The 16,337-nt window shown below is 42.2% G+C and overlaps 1 protein-coding gene across 1 annotated transcript in view; it reads left to right on the top strand.

Annotated features, from left to right (window-relative positions):
• Positions 1-489: 489 nt before the first annotated feature.
• LOC123498486 (centrosomal protein of 19 kDa-like) overlaps positions 490-16,337 on the top strand; it is a 95,435-nt gene continuing 79,587 nt past the window's right edge. The window contains exon 1 of the mRNA XM_045245624.1: positions 490-637. The gene's annotated coding sequence lies outside the window, so the exon portion shown is untranslated. The remainder of the gene's footprint in view (positions 638-16,337) is intronic.

Below are 16,337 nucleotides of genomic sequence, written 5' to 3'. Positions count from 1 at the left end.
AAGAAATCTCTCCAAACAAGGAACATTATCATTCACAACATATTTCTTAAGTTTAACTTCCTCTACTTCCATCAGTTAAGTTCACTTTCTCGTTCTTTCCCATTGCATGCGCTCTTTACCAAATAGATTCACATTCCTCTGTTTCGTATTGCAAGTCTGCTAAACAACAATGTAGTTCACGTCAAGCTGTTTTAATATTTTCTGTTTACCTGTTCCCTTTCATGATTTTATTTTCTTGCATTGTTTCATTTGTTATTTCGTTTGCTTTTGTGCGTTTATATGAGTAAAAGAGACAAAAATGTAAAAGAAAAAGAAAAAAGAAACCAACAGAGATGATAATTTGTAATCATAAGAGAGAGAGAGAGAGAGAGAGAGAGAGAGAGAGAGAGATAACGATAGAAGAGTCACGAAACCATCTCAGAACTTCCTCTTGCTTCATTTCAGGCGAACTCGGTTGTTCGGATCGAGTAAGACGAACGATTCACTTAGGCTCGGTTGGGGTCAAGTCAGACTTAGTGACGCCGCACCGTGAGTAGCGTGTGGGCTGTGTCTGTCTTTTCTGCTGCCCGTGTTCCACGTCGGCGCTTTCTGCAGGACAAGACGGCGGCCTGGAAGCGACGACCAAGTTTATCTGGAGGTATAGTTATTAAGTTATTATTGATGTATATTACATTTGAGAGAGAGAGAGAGAGAGAGAGTGTCTGTGTCTGTGTGTGTGTGTGTGTGTGTGTGTGTGTGTGTGTGTGTGTGTGTGTGTGTTAGAACCTATTTAGTTTTTCAGAAGCATCTTAAAGTATCTTTATCCACAGTTTGGCTTCCTTACTTTAACAGACATTTGTATCAGCGGAAAAATGGTTGAGGTCGAGTTACAAATGTTATTGATGATTAGTGGTAGAATTTCACCACGATAATAATTGCATGATTAAATACCGTTGAAAGTCTAGAAAGTAGTAAATCTAAAACCTTATGGTAAAAGTGAAGAATAAGAATAATATTTGTGCACTTCTAACGTTAAATTTAATGTGAGTGAGATACCTTTGGGCGAAACGGCCTTTTTTGTGGGTAAACTGACCGGTTTCTTATATTTCCACCACATAGTAATATAGAACAACGATGTATATGGTGAAGTAAAGCAAAATAATAATAATGATAATAATAAATAATAATAATAATTAATAATAATAATGGTCAGTATACTCTCTCTCTCTCTCTCTCTCTCTCTCTCTCTCTCTCTCTCTCTCTCTCTCTCTCAGCGTATATCAAATGAAGATGTGTTTTGAGCTAAATATAAGATGGTGAATGAAAGGTCATGCTGTATAAAGGTTGTTTTCTGAAGAAGTTTGTTTCTTTATTCAGATTATCCTCGAAAGAAAAAAAAAAAAAAAAAGGAAATGTAGCATGAAATGAGTTTTTCTTTTTTTTTTTTTATCAACTTAAGAAGTCACGTAACTTTTGTAACGATGGTGATAAGTTTAGAACAATAGTAAAATGTTGCAGACGCACGAACAATGATGGAAGTAAGAGATCATCTTTTTGGACATACTAAGGAAACACCTTTTAATATCCGTTTCAGAAGAAAATTCGTACTCGATGTTGAAGAATAAATGACAAAGATCTGAGAGACAAACCCTTCAGGACATTCTCTCTCTCTCTCTCTCTCTCTCTCTCTCTCTCTCTCTCTCTCTCTCTCTCTCTCTCTCTCTCTCTCTCTCTCTCACACACACACACACACACACACCACACAGCATGAAAGTTGGCTCCACTTAGCTGATTGCGGAACATTATACCAAAGGCTGTCCTGGGGTTAGTGTCCGTCTGCCTGTGTGTGTGTGTGTGTGTGTGTGTGTGTGTGTGTGTGAGTGAGGGAGGTCTGGGTGAGTGTTTGGTCAAGGTCTCAGAGTCGGCTGTTGGTCCTCCGCTTGTCTACAATTTGCAAACAAACAGACGTGACAGAAAGTGAACTCCGCCCTCACTCCACCACTTCTAACCCTCTCCTCATGCCTCTCTCTTTGCCATCCTCCGTATCTCTCTCTCTCTCTCTCTCTCTCTCTCTCTCTCTCTCTCTCTCTCTCTCTCTCTCTCTCTCTCTCTCTCTCTCTCATATATTCATAGCGTTGTCTACAATTATGTTGATTTTTATTGTAGTTTCTAATTATTTGTGTTATTGATATGAGCGCTGTGTTAACATAGTGCTCATGTCAATGTGTATTTTTTTGCTTGTTTCTGGCATTATTGTTATTGTTATTATTGTTCATAGCATTATTGTTATTATTAATACTGTTTAATACTCTTAATTAAGGACATAGGTTCGCCTCAGGGTACGTTTTCTTTCCTCTTGGTGCTAGGATGCTCATTTTTTTGTGTTTTGTGACTATGCATGCCTCTTTTGTTGTTGTTGTTGAATTATATCAAAAATTAAAAGAAATACATATAATGATACCAGTATATGAAACACAAAGTTTAGAATGCATCTACTTGGTAACTATTGGGAATTTTGCCGGATTTTTTTTTTTTTTTCTTTTGAGGAAAGGATTGTAAAATGTATGTTTAGTCGTGAGTGTAGGTTAAGTAGTTTATTTATACTGTGCTTTTGATTTTAGCCTCGAAAATTCTCAACCGTTCACGGCCTGAAATATTCATCCAAAATAAGGATAAAAGGTTTGAAAAAAAAGTATAAGCTTTGATATGAAAAAGAAATAATAATAATAGTGTAGACTGAGCTAGAATTGTAGAGGTGTAGAAGTAGATGTAACTTACTTTCGCAAAATGAAATGTTCGGAAAATGAGAATCAAGGTTTGTTTATTTGGGGTCTTCATCTCTTTTGCATTAGACATGTCTAATATACAAAATGTGAACAGGTATTGTTAGATCAGTCATTAAACATGATTGCATTGAGAGTGATAATGGATGTTTTTTTTTATATTACTGCAAGAGCCATAAATGTTCAAAATTTACCGGTACCAAATGTATCGCGCCCCTAGAATATTGTCGAGAGCTGACTTCATGTTATTTACTTATTTATTTTTATTTTATTATTTTTTTATCATGGATCGGCTTCTTCCTGGAGAAAGCCAAATGATAAAAATGAGATAGCGTGGCTATTAGATGAGGCACATGTAAACATGCCTCGAGCTACAATGTCAATGAGTCACGTGCTCTCTCTCTCTCTCTCTCTCTCTCTCTCTCTCTGTAGGCATTGCTGCCATATGGTAGGAAAGCTATTTTCAAAATAAAAGCAAAAATAACAACAAAACAAAAACGACATGCGTACTATCAACATGACAGCCACACGCCTCTCCCGTCACTATGTAAACAAACACCCATTCCAGCGTGATTAAAGGGACCGAAAAATTCACCAAATGACTTCAAACCTTCGCGCGATATTACCAAAGACTTAAACCATTTTTCAAAAAATTTCCGCCAGTTTCCAAAATTGCCGATTGTTTAGCCCCTGAAGCGTATCTACTCCCTTAATATTATCCTCATTGCTATTATTATTACTATTATCGTTATGCTATTATTATTATTACTAGTTATTATTATCGTTATCTTTTATTATTATTATCATTGCTTGAATTATTACTTTCCGTAAATCTATTAATCATCATTCGTGCACTTCTGAAGCTTTTGCATATGATGATAACGCATAAAATTATATAGTATTTCATTCTATTTGTAATTCATATTGTAATTCAAAGTTAAGTATCACATGTAAAATAAATTTGTTATATGGAATTTCTAAGATTCTAAGTGTTAATAGCTGACATATGTATCTAAAGGCCACTACATCTGCTTCTCTCATTGTCTTATCAAAGTTCATAATTGAGCCATGGTTTAACTACGTGTGTTTATACCATAATATATGAAATACAAATAGCTAATAAAGAATCTCTCTCTCTCTCTCTCTCTCTCTCTCTCTCTCTCTCTCTCTCTCTCTCTCTCTCTCTCTCTCTCTCTCTCTCTCTCTAGATTTTACATTTTTCTTGTTTAGCAGCATCATTATCGTCATCATCATTAAAGGTAATCCCTAACCTTCGCATCCCTGTTGGTTGTATGTCTGTTTTAGGCCCTCCCTCCTACCTCCTCTTTTTCCTTTCTTTCATTACCTCCCATCCTTTCCTGCATGCTTTCCAGTTATTGCAGATATCCGTTTCTATGCATTAAATAGCTGTCCCCTTCTCCTCCTCCTCCTCCTCCTCCTCCTCCTCCTCCTCCTCCTCCTCCTCCTCCTCCTCCCTCTTCATTTTCCTCTCCCTCATTTTGATCTCTTTCTTCTCCCTCCTCCTCTTTTTTTCTTTTCCTCCTCCTCTTCATCATCATCTAGGTAACTACAGATAAGACCATGTTAACATCTCCTTCGCTTGTTTCTATATTAATGCAAACTATTTCTATTCTTATTTACTTGTTCCTTATTTTTAAGCTCTAAGTGTTATCAAAAGAATGACCATGCCACTTATAACAGTTTAATACTTTATGGCTTGATTCATAAAATGGGTGATACATTGATCAAAAGGGGACATACAACTGTACAGAATTACACAGGAGTACAGAACTAAGGTCTGTAGCTGTGAAATGGTTGAGGATAATGCGAACCTCATGACCATGTTAGCGCACAGGTGATGAGGAGGGCAAAGAATGATGAGTAGGTGCTGAGAACATCGGAAAAAAGTATGTATTTTTTTATTCTTTTTCTTTTAAATCTGCGTTGTTTTCATTGCTTTGTTTTAGTTTAAGGAAAAAAACGAAGCTGTGTAGTGATCATAGGAAGAAGTGTGCCTGTTTTGCTTATTGATTTAGAGATAGAGATACTGTTGTTTGTTGGGAAGTGTGTGTGTGTGTGTGTGTGTGTGTGTAACAATTCACCTTGGTCGTCTGCTGGTCACCCAGCCAGTCGTTCCCATTCGGTGCGAGCTGAGCTCATTATTACCAATCTTCGGGTAGGACTGAGACCACACACACAACACACCCGGGACAACGAAGTCCAACTCCTCGATTTACATCCCGTACCTACTCACTGCTAGGTGAACAGGGGCTACACGTGAAAGGAGACACACCCAAATTATCTCCACCCGACCGGGGAATCGAACCCCGGTTCTCTGGCTTGTGAAGCCAGCGCTCTAACCACTGAGCTACCGGGCCGTGTGTGTGTGTGTGTGTGTGTGTGTGTGTGTGTGTGTGTGTGTGTGTGACTTTGTATTTGTTTTGTGTCTTTAGGTTAATGTGGACTTCTACAGAAATCAATGATATTTCGGTTAACTTTTATTTAGTCTGTTTATCTTTACTCATTCTTTTGTGGCGGGCGGCGGAGGACAATTAACAAACTATTTTCCTGTCGTCGATCTGCCTCCCTCGCTCTAAAGTTAAAAAAAAAAAATATTCGTATCTTATTTCCCAATACTTTAAATTTACTGAGAGGTTCTTTGTTGTAATTCCTAGCCAGATGCAGACGAAAACCTTATCTCCTTTCACTCAGCAGCCTCTTGCAGTCAGAAGAATTATCGTTCGGTTGCAATTATCTAAAATTTTAATATGCCTTATTCTTGACTCAATAGAGATCCTCCTTGCTTCAGTCGCTGGCTAGATATACACTGACCATTTTATTTTCCTATTTCTCACAACAGCCTTCAGCAATTAGAATAGAGTACATGCTTCAACAGAGGATAGCTGGGAGACATAGGAATGTATTCTCGACCTTCTGATTGCTATTGTTTTCCTGCCTGATGTAATATTCTGGGACAGTTTCAGGATATGATTTCGAAAGGCACCACCGACAGCAAAAGTGATTCAGTGCAGTCTACTTTAGATTACATAGTATCCAGTTGTATGTTTGTTCAGTTAGGATTGCCTAGGATTAAATGAAGCAACGTGTTAGACCAGGAGTTAAAAAGATTAAACACGTGCACGGCTACCAAAATGCTATCCTTTTTAAAGGGTAGATGATTAGCCACCTTGTAATTTACTCTGTTTCCCTATTCATGATGAACAGTCCTTGACAAGCTATAACTAGAATCATGAAAGAGTGTACTACTCTTGAAAACTTCAGGAAATGCAACTTCGTTCTCTCAGCAAGGCTAGTTTTAAAGGAGAAATGATTAGTTACGTTATCATGGGTGTGCGTCCTAGTGATAATGCAGAATCTTTGTTAAGCTTTCACTAGAACTATGAATGCATCCACGAATCCACAGTAATTTCTACTAGGGCTTATTAAATGTAGTAATATGAGACGCTATAACGTTTACGAGCTCATATTTTACACCGAGGATATTGTAACATTGTAATTCAGTAATTTGGCGGGAAAGTGAAGACGCCCTAAGCCAGAGAGAGAGAGAGAGAGAGAGAGAGAGAGAGAGAGAGAGAGAGAGAGAGAGAGAGAGAGAGAGAGAGAGAGAGAGAATTAATATGTGGATTAATCATTTAATAAGTTAGAAAGATGGGTTTGTCCTGCAGTAAATTTGTGTAATGTAGGCTATTGAAAATATATATAAAAATGAAGTGAATAAAAATAAGAGATGTGTAAAATGCAATATATATATATATATATATATATATATATATATATATATATATATATATATATATATATATATATATATATATATATATATATATATATATATATATATATCTCTCTCTCTCTCTCTCTCTCTCTCTCTCTCTCTCTCTCTCTCTCTCTCTCTCTCTCTCTCTCTCTCTCTCTCTCCCCGTAAGAAATCTAGGAATATATGCACCAATAAAGAATCCTTTAGAACGCGTTGGTTGGTCCCATTGCCTGTCAGCCGTGCCCGTGCAGTCGAGCGTGCCAACTAACCTTTGTGTCCCTGTCTGGCTCTCTCTGTGCCTTTCCTCCACGCCAGTTACCGATTTTTTTTCTATTCTTTTATCGCCAGTTAATTTTTTTTCGCTCTCAAGTCAGGAGGAGGAGGAGGAGGAGGAGGAGGAGGAGGAGGAGGAGGAGGAGGAGATGAAGAAGAAGAAGAAGGAAAAAAGAAAAAGAAATGGCCTGGAAATACATGATTGAAGAAACTGTCTATAGGGCTTGATTCTGCTCTTCTTTCTTTTTCATTATCATTTCTTCTTCCTTATCATTTCTATTTCTTCTTCTCCTCCTCCTCCTCCTCCTCCTCCTCCTTCTGCTGCTGCTCAACGTTTTCATTGTTTTCTTAGTGTTTTTCGTCTGCCTCCTCCTCCTCCTACTTTTTCCTCCTCCTTGATACATTGTTAATTTTCTTCGTGTCCTTGTCTGTTTCCTCCTCCTCCTCCTCCTCCTCTTTTTTGTGTTTGCAATGGATTAAACATTACTGCATTATGTATATTTAGTGACAGCCTCTCTCTCTCTCTCTCTCTCTCTCTCTCTCTCTCTCTCTCTCTCTCTCTCTCTTTTTTTTTTTTTTATTTAAACATAATTTATACAGAAGAACATGTACCCAAAGGCGCACTGTCGTGTGCTACCTATTCTAAGGGTACTACAATCTATTTCTCTACAATATTTACAAGACTTAAAAATAGATAATATACAAGATGGTCAGCATGTAAATGGAGCACTGTTCTTTTCACTTCACTAGCACTATTCACGCACTGCACTACACTGAGTGTCACGTCACAAAGAGTGTCAGAGGAGTTGGCAGTGTCTGTCTCCACTTATGTGCCATCAGTTTGACACTGTGTGTGTTCATCTCCTGGACGTGAGGCACCGCGGCCGTGAACAAGTTCCACATCCTGGAGACGCGTCCTGCGAAGGTGCGTTGATGCTGACACCCGTGGGATCGCGGCACCTCTACGGCGTCACCACCATTGAGCACCGTTCTCGTGCTCCGTGCGGTGACTCTCAGAGGATGACGCAGCCCTGCCAGATGTGGCACTCTTTGCACCTGTGCCTTATGGAACACTACGATTGCCGCCACATCTCTGCGGTGTTCCAGTGAATCAAGAGGACGCTCAGGCTCTGGGTGAGGTGGTATTGCAGCATCTACTAGCCGTATGGCGCGGCGTTGGATGCTGTCCAGTCTCCTTCTGTGTGTGGCGGCACAGGACATCCAGGAGAGAGCTGCGTACTCAAGGTGGGGCCGCACCTGTGCCTTGTACAGCAGCAGTCTCCCTTCCTGTCGAGGAAACTGGCGATCCTTCTGAGAGCGGAGATCCTGTGAGAGGCTTTCTTGGCAATGGATTTGACATGGCTGTCAAACCTCAGCCCTCGATCCACCTCCACTCCAAGTATCTTGACGTCATCTTGGAGTGGGAGAGCAGCAGCGCCAAAAGACAACTTTCCTGCCATTGCTGCCATGGCGGCTGGGGACCGAGAGACAACCATTGCCTGTGTCTTCTCCGGCGCGAATGTCACTTGCCAGCGAGCACCCCACTCCTCTATCACTCGTAGCTGCTGATTGATGGCCTCAGCAGCCCGCCCACTGTCCTGGCGTGGATAGGTATAGGAGAGGGTGCAGTCATCAGCATAGGCCTTGACTCCTGGCAGTAGCTGGAGAAGATCATCCACGTAGATATTCCACAGGAGTGGGCCAAGAATTGAACCCTGTGGCACTGATGCCTCCACAGGCAGGGACTCAGATGTTTGCCCGTTGACAACCACCTTGAGGCTTCTGTCCTGCAGGTAATTTCCCAGGAGTCGTAGCAAGCCACCCTGGATGCCTTTAGCACGAAGCTTTTCCAGTAATCCGTTGTGCCATACTTTATCAAAAGCTCCAGCTATGTCCAAAGCAACCACTATAGTGTCCTTGCCGTCGTCGAGGGCGTCCTGCCACTGCCTGGTGAGAAGCATCATTAGGTCGGAGGTTGACCTTCCAGGTCTGAACCCAAACTGTTGGTCTGAGAGGAGGGCATTGTCCTTGAGATGGCTACACACCACCTCTGCCACGACCCTCTCAAACACTTTACCCACCACTGACAACAGGGATATGGGTCTGTAGTTTTTTGGGTCCGTCCTGGAGCTTTTTGTGTACGGAACTACTCGAGCCTCCTTCCACACTGAAGGCCAGACGTTTTCCCGTACACAAGTTGTGAAGACTTGGGTGAGAGGGGCAGCCAGTTCCTGGGAGCATCGCTTCAGCAGGTGCGGGCTGATGTCATCAGGGCCGGTAGCTTTCTGTGTGTCCAGCCCCGCAATAATCGCTTCACCTGCTGATGCGTCACCTCCACCATGGTGACAGTCTTCTCACATTGCTGGACCAGCTGAGGCGGTGGCTGCTGTGGATTCCCCACCTTCATTTTTCCAGCAAACAAGGAAGCCAGCAACTGTGCCCTCTCCTTACTGCTGGTGGCGACAGTACCGTCCTGCTTGCTGAGGGAGGGATGGATTCTTGGTGGCCAGTTCCTGTTTGTCCTTAACAAGGGACCACCAAGTTTTGTTTCCTACGCCAGTGCCACACAGTTTCCGGCGCAGGCTTTCCTCCCACTTTTTTAAGGCCCACTTGCTGGTTACCACCATCCTCCTGCATGCAGCCCTATGCAAGTCCTTGTTGCGCCGAGTCGGGTTCCTCTTGTAGCGGAGCCAGGCAGCATACTTTGCCTCAGCAGCAACACGGCAACGGTAGCCAAACCATGGCTGATCCGTCGGTCTGGTGGTGTATTCCCTGTGTGGGACGTGGCGTCTCTGGAGGGCGAGAAGGTGAGAGGTGAGTGCAAGTGCTTCACTCTCTGCTCCTCCCTGTAGCAGAGTGGCCCATGGGGTGTGGGTCAGGTCGCGGCGCAGGGAAGCCCAGTCTGCTTTGTTCCACAGCCAGATGGTGCGGGTGGTGGCCTCGTCCCGAGCCACGCCCACTTCCAGCTGTGTCAGTACAGCGTGATGATCAGAGCTGCCCACGAGCCCCAGCTGATGACACTGAAGCTTGTCCTCCTGGTAGTCTGAGATGACAGGGTCTAATGTCCCTCATTCTCGTAGGCGTCTCTTTCCAGGTGGTGATTGAGATCCCCCACAATCAGCACGTGGCTGCAGCTGTGTGCCATCATCAGGTTGTCTAAAGTCTCAGTCAGGTACAGGAGTGAGTCAGGCCCTTGTCGCGGGGGGCGATACAGGGCACACAGTAGAGGGCTGAGCGGTCTGCCAGCGTTACTCGGAAGTACATCATCTCCATCAGTGGAGGCGTGTCTATGTCGAGTAGCTGGGCCTGCATTCCTTCCTTGAAGCAGACAGCCACTCCACCTCCTGTTCGCTCCTGTCGGTCCCTCCTCACCCAGTGGGTGAAGCCCTGCATCCTGCCATACGTGGGCTCCACCTCACTGTTCAGCCATGTCTCTGTCACCACAACAACGTCTGCATTGTGTCGTTGCACACAGTTGTGGTATAAGTCTGCAAGGTTAGTCCGGAGACCACGGACGTTGCTAGAGACGACCTTTAGTTGGCGGCGGGGGCAAGCTGGCTGTACCATGGTGAGGGATGGTAGTGAGCGAGGCCTGCTAGTCCGAGGTGGTGGTTAGGGTCCGCGGCCGACTGCTGGTACTGGTGAAGAGGAGTGGTCCACTGCCGCCCCTGGCTCTGATTCCAGATACCAGGCTGAGGAAGGAGTGGGCGAGGTTGTGGTAAGGACTCTCTCTCTCTCTCTCTCTCTCTCTCTCTCTCTCTCTCTCTCTCTCTCTCTCTCTCTCTCTCTCTCTCTCTCTCTCTCTCTCTCTCTCTCTCTCTCTCTCTCTCTCTCTCTCTCTCTCTCTCTCTCTCTCTCTCTCTCTCTCTCTCTCTCTCTCTCTCTCTCTCTCTCTCTCTCTCTCTCTCTCTCTCTCTCTCTCTCTCTCTCTCTCTCTCTCTCTCTCTCTCTCTCTCTCTCTCTCTCTCTCTCTCTCTCTCTCTCTCTCTCTCTCTCTCTCTCTCTCTCTCTCTCTCTCTCGTTCCTTGCCCTATGTTTAGGCTGCTCAAGGTCAATGTGTCCGTGTTGGAAAGCCCGATGTCTGTCTTTTAAAACGCTTGAGTCTCTCAGAGCATCATTTTCAAGTGCCACGGAAATGCAAGATCAGGTTTTCAAGGTATTGCCCATTATTGGTGGCGGGTCCTTGTTAACCGATTACTAGAATCATGAAGACATTCTTAAAAACTCTCCTGATTTGCACTTTGGATACTAAAAATTAATTGATCTATGCCAAGACAGCGTTTTACAATGCTAGACTTTTTGCTGTATAGGGCTGAAATAGATTGAGCATCGAGATGATTTGCGCAGTTAGTGATTAGCGTGCAGTGTGTGCGGTCAAGAGTTAATGTAAAAACTGAGGGATTAGTTAGCGTGTGGTTTATGCAAATTTGGGTTAGCGTATGGTTTGCAGTGTTAATGGGTGGCGTATAGTTTGACTGGTTAATGGGGTATTTGTGAAGCTCAACACAGATGGCTCTACAAGTTTAAGAGACAAACGATCCATAAATGAGTTTATCCTTACCGTTATTTAGCTATGGTTATAAAATCAGTTATGTCAAAGTAACTTTATGCACGAGTTGGATGAAAAATTTCGTAAGAAAAATATAACATACGAGAAAGCATTTCTTTCCTAACCTAACCTAATTTAATGTATTTTCCTGAGAAATTGAAGGCAAAGTTAGCAAGACTGGCACTCCCATCTCACCCTTTTTGGCGTTTATAAACAATACAAATGCAGGATGCCTTTCTAGATATTTAATTTATAATAGAGTATGGAAAGTAAACATACGGTTTAAGAGTCAACTTCTCTTTTGACGGAAATTTAATACAAATAATATTGAATAGTTCAACAACGGATATCCGACCTCAGGGACCGTCCGTCATCGGAGATCAGATATGAATGATATTTGTTTGGATTTCATCCGAGAAGGACTTCATCACGTCGGTGACATCGCTGTCTGCTGGCACCATCGATCACTTCATGCTTTATTCCACACTCTCCCTGTAATCCTGCGCTCCCAGCTTGCTGTCCTTAATCCTTCATTTTTTACCCTGCCCACCCTGCTGGCGGCGGCGGGTCTTGGATTAGGGATGGTTTCCTACTAAATCTTAAGATTTGCTTCACTTTGGTATTCGTCAAAATAGAGACTAATTCACTCCAAACGGGTACTTTTCTAGCTGAGTAATGCACACTGATTATGCTAAGTGGATGGACAACACAATATTAGTTTAATCTTATTTATAATAGTAAGAACAATGTGAATAGATGTTAAACATTCTAGCTTTAGTTTCAAGAGATATATCACAGTAAACGATTTCCAGTGTGCTACTAAGACGCTATTGAATTACTTCACTTATACTTAAGGATGCAAAGACATAAAACTTCGTAGTTGAGTACAAAAATTGGGATAGTGAATGTCTTGGTTGGCTCGGCTGTCCCTTAACTCCCAATGACATCTGGTGGCCTCTGATTTCACAAATACTCCATCAGGTTTAGTGGTTAGAGGTTTCTGCTGCCCAAGTCCAAGACCATATTCTCAAATGGTTTACGGGTTTTACTTCGTCTGCTTTGAAAAATCTCTACTGGAAAGTTACGCTGGTTTTTTAGTGTTTCAGTGACACATTAGCAAGACTTGTATATTATTAATGGGAGAAACTCTCTTCAGAACCAGTCTCATCATGTCTGTGGCATTTGAAAACAGTTGTGATGAGAAAACAAAGAGAAGCAAACGATTCAAAGTACGAATCCAAGAGCCCTTTAAGAATGCAGGCCTCCGTGCGAGGCAGAGTTCAGCCTGAGTTAAGTAGTCTCTCGGCAACTATTTCAGACATCGTTAAGAAGATTGAATTTGTGGGGATTGCATTGACAGACTTCACGGCGGTGAGCAGAGCCATGGCGCACTGCAGCGTGACGTAAAGAACGAGAGTCGGACAGATAAGCACACCGAGGCTACTCAGTTAAAAATGCCACCGATGTTTTAATAATTTTCATGTGAGCACCGTAACACGGTTGTGTGATGTAACCGCTGCCGTTGTCCAACGTATGTAGAATTCATTAGGTAAATGAATAAATATACTGCATGAATAGAATGTACAGCACGTATGTATGCATTGACTTTGGATTTGTCTAAAGGGAACATTCCATCACTGCTCTCCTCCAGTTAGTAGCTATAGCAAAGTAATGCTGAGACTGGTGCAGGACTGATTGTCATAACTGTGTTGCTGTCTTGTGCTGAGAGAGAGAGAGAGAGAGAGAGAGAGAGAGAGAGAGAGAGAGAGAGAGAGAGAGAGAGAGAGAGAGAGAGAGAGAGAGAGAGAGAGAGAGAGAGGGAGAGAGAGAGTACCCCAAAATGAATCAATATAATTTGTTGTTCTCTTGCCAATATAAATCAAGCTCATGTGATGCCGGATCATACTAGAAAAATAATATTTTTCACTCAATTATGCCAAAAGCTAGTGACAGAAAAAAAAGTTGCTGCCATTTACATATTACTGAGAAAAATCAAGGAAAAGCACAATAATACAGAAGAGCATTCGGTATTTATATATTAGGAGTGTATTATTCTTTTATTTGAATGTGACAAAAGCTACAGTGTCCCCATAAAAAAAATAAATAAGTATGAAAATCGTTACTCGTGATTTTGCTCTATTACTGAAAAGAACAAAACAAAATCGCTATACAGAAGATCATGCAAAACAATTATCATTATAACCGCAGTATTCTCATATCTGGTCCTCACAAAAGCTGCAATATCCAGTAGATAAAATCGCTAACTTCTCATTTCAACTTTACGATAAAAAGATAATAATAATAAAAGTTCGCATTATATAATAGATAAAATTGCTACCTATTCGTTTTAACTTTACGACAAAAAGAAGATTAAAGGAGCTAATAATGTTCAGATTTCTCCCCTATCTTTGAATAATCCTTTTGGTTCAATCCTGGGAACTGTTATCTTCAATGCACTCTCTCTCTCTCTCTCTCTCTCTCTCTCTCTCTCTCTCTCTCTCTCTCTCTCTCTCTCTCACTCTCACTCACTCTCTTTCTCTTTGTGACCCTCGATTAGGGCAGTACCTCTCTTGCATGAAAAATAAATTCGAATATTGATATTTAATAGTACTTATCATCTCTTCATTAACATTCAGAATCATTTATTATCAAACTAAGCGATTTATTTCCGACAGTCTGTACCCAAATAGGCCATGATTACCTGATGGACTCGCCACTCATCCCAGGCACGTGCCGGACTCTTGACTTGGATTGGTGTTGTAATTTTGTGATTAATTTTGTGATTAATATCTTGTCTCATTACGCTTGTTGAATGATTGCGGATTCGTGCCTCGCATTTCCATTGCTAATCGTTTTATGCAATGGAAATGGTGTGTGTGTGTGTGTGTGTGTGTGTGTGTGTGTGTGTGTGTGTGTGTGTGTGTGTGTGTGTGTGTGTGTGTGTGTGTGTGTGTGTGTGTGTGTGTGTGTGTGTGTGTGTGTGTGTGTGTGTGTGTGTGTGTGTGTGTGTGTGTGTGTGTGTGTGTGTGTGTGTGTGTGTGTGTGTGTGTGTGTGTGTGTGTGTGTGTGTGTGTGTGTGTGTGTGTGTGTGTGTGTGTGTACGTGGTGCCACAACTGTATAGGTGTACATGTATGTCGGTGTTTTCAGTATCCTAAAGCTAGTATTCTATATCATTCTATTTTATTTTGATGACGCAAATCCAGAATTGTTAGCTTTTTTAATCTTGTCATGTAACAGACATGCCGCGTCGTTTCTTGTTCCCATACACTTTTCTCTATACAATCCATAACCTCAACATGTTTTCTTTGTTTCACTCCCATCATATTATATTCCATACTTCTCTTTCTATTCACACATTTATGACTTAATTTCTATCATCGATAATATTCCACACTCCTTTTGTTACTAATCTTGTCATTTTCCAATGTATGTGTTTCCCAATCTTTCACCTCTCATTCAATCACAGACATTCTCCTCCGCTGAAAACACACCTCTAATATTCCATCTCTAATATTCTTCAGCTGAAAACACACCTCTAATGTTTATCTGTTATTTTCTAACATTTCAATCTGTTTTTTTTTTTTTTCTATTTTTGGCTAGCGTGTTCTCCATCATTAGTCCACATTCACGTAGTACCGAACTGGCTTTTCTTTTTTTTTCTTTTTGTACTTAAAATATACTTATAGTGCATTATGATATGTATGTATTTTCCCATCGGTAGCAGTGCATATTTGTTACACCCACAGTATAATCCTCAACACCTCCATTTCTTTCGCTCACTACATACATAAACTTCCGTACAGTACAGAACAGCCTTTATATCTTGCACCTATATAGAAGCACATACACATCATGCCTCATGCATACACATCATGCATCATGTCTTTTTTTTAACGTTTGATTAGCGATAAACGTTGCCTACACTCGCTAGACACTCCTTCACACTTTCTTTTCCTCTTCCTCCATACACAATCCCACACACAGTTCGGAAAAAAAAACATGCAGCAACATGGTATACATTTCTTAAACTCATAATACCACGCTCGTTAGCAGCTCCATTTCTTCTGCCACCCTTCATAGCTACACATACAGTTCAGAACAACATTCATAACTTCTACGAAGAAAGATAAATAAAGAAAAGGTTTGGTACACTCTTTTCGCATAGAACGCAACATGAATTTTCCAGAATATGTGCCACTTCTGCCACCCATCAAACTTAAACTACATAAATACACCCATACTTTACAACAATCTTCGTACCTATCACTGAAACACACACAAACACACACACACACACACACACACACACACACACACACACACACACACACACACACACACACACCGGCCTGGTAGCTCAGTGGTCAGAGCGCTGGCTTCACAAGCCAGAGGACCGGGGTTCGATTCCCCGGCCGGGTGGAGATATTTGGGTGTCTCTCCTTTCACGTGTACCCCCTGTTCACCTAGCAGTGAGTAGGTACGGGATGTAAATCGAGGAGTTGTGACCTTGTTGTCCCGGTGTGTGGTGTGTGCCTGGTCTCAGGCCTATCCGAAGATCGGAAATAATGAACTCTGAGCTCGTTCCGTAGGATAACGTCTGGCTGTCTCGTCAGAGACTGCAGCAGATCAAACAGTGAAACACACACACACACACATGCACACACACACACCTTTTCACACCGCGTAGTGTAGGGGTTAGCACGCTCGACTCAATCGAGAGGGCCGGGTTCGAGTCCCGGTAAGAGGCGAGGCAAATGGGCAAGCCTCTTAATGTGTGGCCCCTGTTCACCTAGCAGTAAATAGGTACGGGATGTAACTCGAGGGGTTGTGGCCTCGCTTTCCCGGTGTGTGTTGTGTGTTGATGTGGTCTCAGTCCTACCCGAAGATCGGTCTATGAGCTCTGAGGTCGCTCCGTAATGGGGAAGACTGGCTGGGTGACCAGCAGGCGACCGAGGAGATGAATTACACACACAC

The sequence above is a fragment of the Portunus trituberculatus genome, chromosome 48 (genome assembly GCF_017591435.1).
Source record: "Portunus trituberculatus isolate SZX2019 chromosome 48, ASM1759143v1, whole genome shotgun sequence".
Classification (NCBI taxonomy): Eukaryota; Metazoa; Arthropoda; class Malacostraca; order Decapoda; family Portunidae; genus Portunus; species Portunus trituberculatus.
The sequence above is the reverse complement of the archived record's forward strand: the minus strand, read 5'-3'. Positions and strand labels throughout refer to the sequence as shown.